The sequence below is a fragment of the Microchirus variegatus genome (genome assembly GCF_963457635.1).
Source record: "Microchirus variegatus genome assembly, contig: SCAFFOLD_172, whole genome shotgun sequence".
Classification (NCBI taxonomy): Eukaryota; Metazoa; Chordata; class Actinopteri; order Pleuronectiformes; family Soleidae; genus Microchirus; species Microchirus variegatus.
In genome coordinates this window covers 1-6,484 of record NW_028154770.1, presented here as the reverse complement: position 1 = coordinate 6,484, position 6,484 = coordinate 1, and the positions used below count along the sequence as shown (strand labels likewise).

The 6,484-nt window shown below is 51.3% G+C and overlaps 1 pseudogene across 1 annotated transcript; it reads right to left on the bottom strand.

Moving 5' to 3' along the window:
* Nucleotides 1–1,625: 1,625 nt before the first annotated feature.
* LOC310944067 (zinc fingers and homeoboxes protein 2-like) lies at nucleotides 1,626–6,352 on the bottom strand (annotated as a pseudogene). Its single transcript, XR_014593138.1, has 2 exons — nucleotides 3,909–6,352; nucleotides 1,626–1,821 (listed from the first exon to the last, which is right to left on the bottom strand). The product of XR_014593138.1 is annotated as a zinc fingers and homeoboxes protein 2-like (transcript).
* Between the last annotated feature and the right edge of the window lie 132 nt (nucleotides 6,353–6,484).

Here is a 6,484-nt window from a genome sequence, read left to right as displayed (position 1 = left end):
GAGAGAGTGAGTGACTTTGGTGTGAGAGAGTGAGTGACTTTGGTGTGAGAGAGTGAGTGACTTTGGTGTGGGAGAGTGAGTGATTTTGGTGTGGCAGACTGAGTGACTTTGGTGTGGGAGAGTGAGTGACTTTGGTGTGGGAGAGTGAGTGACTTTGGTGTGGGAGAGTGAGTGACTTTGGTGTGGGAGAGTGAGTGACTTTGGTGTGGGAGAAAATCAGATTTTTCTCAGTTAAAAATAGACTCGGCCAATAAAAGTTTCTTTGACTTGAATTTTTTTTGTTTTAGTTTGATTTTATTTGAATTCTCTCCTTTTGTTCTTTGTTTGTGTGTGTGTGTGTGTGTGTGTGTGTGTGTGTGTGTGTGTGTGTGTGTGTGTGTGTGTGTGTGTGTGTGTGTGTGTCAGACGTGTAAACTCGTGCAGTGACAGTTTTATTTAGAACATCATATTGATTATTGATTTGAAGGGTGTGTTTGATCTTTATGTCTCACATGTTGACATGTGGACATAAACACACACACACACACACACACACACACACACACACACACACACAGACTCTGGCCTCGTCTTCACTCTTCACCACAGCAGGACGTCTGATGCTATTTCTGCTCCAAAAACAACTGAAATAAACTAAAATACTCTTTTCTTTGATTCTTCACTAAATTTGACAAGTTACACGCACACACACACACGCGCACACACACACACACACACACACACACACCCCACCCCACACACACACACATAGACACCACATTTCCTTGTTGGGACCGGGCATAATGTCCCCACAATAAGGGTGTTTTGCCAGGGCGTGGTCCACACAAGCATAGCAGGACAAGAGCACACACACACATCATTGTCATTAGCAGCTAATGCTGTGTCGTTAGGAGCTAACGTAGTGTTGTCAGCAGCTAACGCAACGTCATTTGCAGCTAACGTTGCGTCGTCACCAGCTAACGTAGTATCGTTAGCAGATAACGCAGTATTGTTAGCAGCTAATGCAGCATCATTAGCAGCTAACGCAGCGTAGTTACCAGCTAACGTAGCGTCGTCAGCAGCTTACGCAACGTGGTTAGCAGCTAATGTAGCATCATCAGCAGCTAGTTAACAGTGTGGTTAGCAGCGAACACAGCATCGTCAGCAGCTAACGCAGTGTTATCAGCAGCTAACGTAGAGTCGCCAGCAGCTAACGTAGCGTTGTCAGCAGCTAACGCAGCACCATCAGCAGCTCATGCAGCGTCGTCAGCAGCTAACGCAGGGTGGTTAGCAGCTAACACAGAGTTATCAGCAGCTAACGCAGTGTGGGTAGCAGCTAACATAGCGTTGTCAGCAGCTAACGCAGCGTCATTACCAGCTAAAACAGCGTGGTCAGCAGCTTACGCAGCGTCGTCAGCAGCTAACGCAGAGTTATCAGCCTCTAATGCATCGTGGTTAGCAGCTAACGCAGCGTGGTTAGCAGCTAACGCAGCGTGGTTAGCAGCTAACGCAGCGTGGTTAGCAGCTAACGCAGCGTGGTTAGCAGCTAACGCAGCGTGGTTAGCAGCTAACGCAGCATGGTTAGCAGCTAACGTAGCGTGGTCATGACCATGATGGTGTCTCCTGTATGTTCCACTCACCATCAGTTATCCAGTCAGTCTCCCAGACGCCTCGTCCACCATCGTCCTCTCTCTGTCCAGCAGCAGCAGCTCTGGTCTCCTCGAGTGTCCTCCGTCCTCCAGCCAGGTCCCAAACAAGTCCCGCCCCCCTGCTCTTGCTCCTCCCACCACGCCACCGTTCTGACCGCCGTTCTTCAGCTCCGCCACACTCTGCTGCCTCAGCCTGGTGGGAAAAAAATCGACGTCAGATTAAGTCTGCGATGTTTACGTCACATGATCACGTCTTTATCTCACTGTGAAACTGAAACCACTCACTCGCCTACACCAAAGTCCATAGAGAAAATCTGGGCTACTGCTGCCTCGTGTGGTCACTTTGTGTCACTGAGGTCAATCTGAATGAAGCCGAATTCACTCAAATCAGTCATTGTAAGTTAGTGATGGAGGGTGTGTGTGGGAGAGTGAGTGACTTTGGTGTGGGAGAGTGAGTGACTTTGGTGTGGGAGAGTGAGAGACTTTGGTGTGGGAGAGTGAGTGACTTTGGTGTGGGAGAGTGAGTGACTTTGGTGTGGGAGAGTGAGAGACTTTGGTGTGGGAGAGTGAGTGACTTTGGTGTGGGAGAGTGAGAGACTTTGGTGTGGGAGAGTGAGTGACTTTAGTGTGGGAGAGTGAGTGACTTTGGTGTGGGAGAGTGTGACTTTGGTGTGGGAGAGTGAGTGGCTTTAGTGTGTGAGAGTGAGTGACTTTGGTGTGGGAGAGTGAGTGACTTTGGTGTGGCAGAGTGAGTGACTTTAGTGTGGGAGAGTGAGTGACTTTGGTGTGGGAGAGTGAGTGGCTTTAGTGTGTGAGAGTGAGTGACTTTGGTGTGGCAGAGTGAGTGACTTTAGTGTGGGAGAGTAAGCTTTGGTGTGGGAGAGTGAGTGACTTTAGTGTGTAAGAGTGAGTGACTTTGGTGTGGCAGAGTGAGTGACTTTGGTGTGGGAGAGTGAGTGACTTTGGTGTGGGATCGTGAGTGACTTTAGTGTGTAAGAGTGAGTGACTTTGGTGTGGCAGAGTGAGTGACTTTAGTGTGGGAGAGTGAGTGACTTTGGTGTGGGAGAGTGAGTGACTTTGGTGTGGCAGAGTGGTTTACAAAGTGTAGATACAGACATGGGCGTGTTCATGAGTGTTTTTGTTAAAGTGACTTTAAAGAGTTTAAATGTTTCTCTTATATCTTAAGTGTTTACAGTGTTTCACTGCAGCTGCATCTTTTAAAGACTTCTTCTCTTCATCAGCCTCATCCTCTCATCTGACTCACGGGGAAAATAAAGCTCCGGCCCAAATTATAGCAGAGATATTGGTTTCCGACTAATGGCTCTGTTATCGGACCAAAGGTGTCCCGAGCTCCTGGAATCCACCGCAGACTAAATAAAGTGCGCTTGATTTATTTATTTATTTCCTCTGAATGAGGTTAATGTCCTGAAAAAGAAAGTTAGCGTAGCAACAAGAAAACAACGCGGCGATTCCACTGAGACGCCGGCTACGACGAACACAAACACATCGCAGAAACTGCTTCAGTGAACGCTTAACAACAAGACAACAGTGATTTGGTGCTTGCCAAATAGTGAGCCCACGTGTGTGTAGGTGTGCTGTAAACACTCAGATCTCACACTGATCTGTTTTGTTCTTCAAAATGAAGCCTGTTTGTTGTTGTTGTTGTTGTCATGTAAAAAGTGTCCTACGTCCTTAGATGTATGTGTCAACACTGAGAGGATTGTTGCCAAATAGTGAGACAGTGTGTTGAATCTTATCTTTTGATCATTTGTGTTATAAAAATGTTAATATATTATTATTATAATAATATATTATATATTATTTCATAGTAACTGTGTTAAAATGCTGAATAATTCAGAGGTATATTTCAATAAAAACAGATTTTTGCCAAGTCTACGACATCTACATCACATGTCCACGTCGTTTTGTAAACCACTCACTCTCCCACACCAAAGTCCATAGAGAAAACCAGGGATTTTAGCTCACAGGACACAGGAGCTGCTGGTCCTCTGCTGCCTCGTGTGGTCACTTTGTGTCACTGAGTTAAGTCTAAATTAAATATTTTAAAAGCTGAATTCACTAAAATCAGTCATTGTAAGTTAGTGATGGAGGCAGCAGTGGATCAACAACTCCTGTGAACTCCTGTGTGCTGTGATGTTAAAATCACTGGTTTACTCTATGGACTTTGGTGTGGGAGAGTGAGTGGCTGAGTTTCGGTCAGTACCTCAATCAACTACACATGAAAAATCACCTCAAGTGAATAATCAGTAAGATTCGTACCTTCCGACAAAGCGGTCGTGGACGTCATCGTACGTTTGATTGTTGTTGACGCGCTGCTCCATCAGCCAGCCTGACTGCGCCTCCAGCACGTTGTTTGTTATGGCTCCTTCCTGACAGCGCTGGATGATGCTGGAGGGAGTGTCTTCGGGGGAGCCCACCGGCGCCCCCTGTCCTCCATTTATTCCGTTACTGTTAAATAGTTCCGTCAGCTCCATGCTGCCGCTCTGCAGCCGAGTGTCCGTGAACCAGCGGGCGAGGTCTGCGCGGGCCAGTCCGATGCGACCCTCCAGCTGGATGAGCTCCTCAGGGGAAGGCCACCGCGTTTGAGCAAAATCGTCCTTGAGGAGCAGCAGCGATGGGCCGTCTGCAGGCACTGAGCAGGAGGGGGGGACGGGGGGCGCGACGGGGCTTTTGAGGTGCCCCACAGCGATGCTTGGTTTGTGAATCCCGTTCAGCTTCACAGTCTGGTGCTGCTGCTGCTGCTGGAGTGGTTTTCTCCGTGCGCTTGGTGCCCATGGAGTTGAGCAGCGCTTGTTCCAGGTTGTCTCGTAGCGCACGGCGCTCCACAAACCAGCTGTTGACTTCCTGGTGAGAGAGGCGGGCGGCGGCGCAGAGACCGTCCACCTCGCTGTGCGTCGGGAAGCTGTTCCTCAGGAAGTTCTCCTCCAGAACCTTCAGCTGCTCCGCCGTCTTTCCCTTCATCCTCTCCAGAAGAGGGAACTGGGTCAGCACCGAGGACTTCTGCTGGAAATCGGTTTTAGTCCGCCGCCGCCGCCGCCATCCAAACGCAGAACTCCGTTGTTGTGAGGAGCAGAGATGGGATTGTGGGACCATTTACCGTTGGCCTCAGCCAGAGGAGTCAGGACCTTGTCTCCTCTGGGGAAACAGGCCTTCAGATCCACTCCATGCTGCTCCTTTGCTTTCTTGCCGTCCACGGGGAATCCCAGACTCTGGGCCGGAGCACGGATGGACTGGATGATCGGCGGCCTCCTGATCTGTGGGCTGATGAGCGGAGGGGAGTTTGGCAGCTTTGAATCGGACGCTGGCAAACTCAGGACGTTGGGAGGCTTTTCTTTGGGCGAAGGACGAGGAACAAGGATTGTGTTTTGGAACGGAGGAGCAAAGATGGGCGGCGGAACGATCATTGGCCTCGTCAGGGATTCTGGAAAGACGATGGAAGGAAGCGACGCCACTGGCTTCGTTTTGGGGCTTCCTAACGTCAACAGAGTCTTTCCTTTGGACGACAAAGACTGAGGCGATGGCGACGGTGGCGGCAGCATTAAAGGCACGGTCGCGGAGGACCTCATCGGCGCCGCTAAAGGTCTCTTCATCTCCACGGCAACAGGAAGGACGGCCTTTAGGAAGCGGTCTTTCTGTGGCGGAGGCGGCGGGGGAGGAGCCATGAGAATCTTATCTTTGGGCTCGCCAGAGTGAGGAGCGACCGCCATGACGGGTCGCTTGGACTCCGGTCCAAACGCTGCCATGATGTGAGCCGGTAAGGGTCGTTTAAGGTTGTGGGTGGAGCCAACGGCTAGCTCGGCCAGAGAGACGGCGGTGGACGAGGTCGTCCGGACGTGGCCGGGATGCTGGACTGTGGTGTGAACGACAGGCTGCTGGGAGACTTTGGCGGACGGCGTGGAGAGCGGACTGGTGAACATGGGATGGGTGGGAGGGATGGAACCGTTGAACATCTTCTTTCTGGCCTCCTCCACCTCCTCCGGGGACCAGGTGATGCCTTGCTTCAGCCTCTGTGTGGTGAACCAGACTTTGATCTGTTCCTCCGGGTGCTTGGACGCCGCCGTGAGCCACGACAGCTCGGCGTGCGTGGGGTACGGGAACTTGCTAAAGGACGTGATCAGCGTCAGGTTGTCGTCCAGCGAAGGGTTGTATTTGGTGGTGTTCAGGGGAACAGCTATTTTTGGTACAGAGTTGAAGTTGGGCGGGAGCTGCAGCACCGGGGTGACATGGGAAAGCCCTTGAAGGATGGCGGGTTCGGGGATGATGACGGTCCCGTTGATGTTCAGCGCTGTGATCTGATCCTGCTGGATCATGCCGTCCTGCGGGGTTTTCGCGGCGGCGGCGGCGGCAGACACAAACACCGGACTGCTGCTCTCGGCCGGTTTGTCCTTGCCTTGGATCGTCTGCTCTAAGACGGTCTGATTGTTCATCTTGATCCTCTTGAACTTGAAGTCGGTCCTCGCCCGGGTGCTGCCGGTCGTTGTGCTCGGTGAGCGAGTCGAACTTCTTGGTGTTGAAGTTGCAGGCGGCGCAGACGTACAGCGGGTTGAGGATCACGTTTGGGGTGACTCGAGTCCACGTGCTCTTTGAAGTCGTTCAGGTTCTGCGTCGAGAACGGACAGTATTTGCACTCGTAACCTCTGGACTGCTTCTTCTGCGACGCCGCTCCGATTCCGCCTCCTTCTCTTCCGTAGATTCGACGTCGTCTTCAACGACAGCGGAGTGGTCTACTTTAGACGCTCGCTCTCTTGTTCTAGTGGCTCAGGATTTTGGTTTTCCTCGGGCGGTTCTGGACCGGACTGCTGGTCTGGACTCTCCAGCGTCTGGTCCTTCTGGAC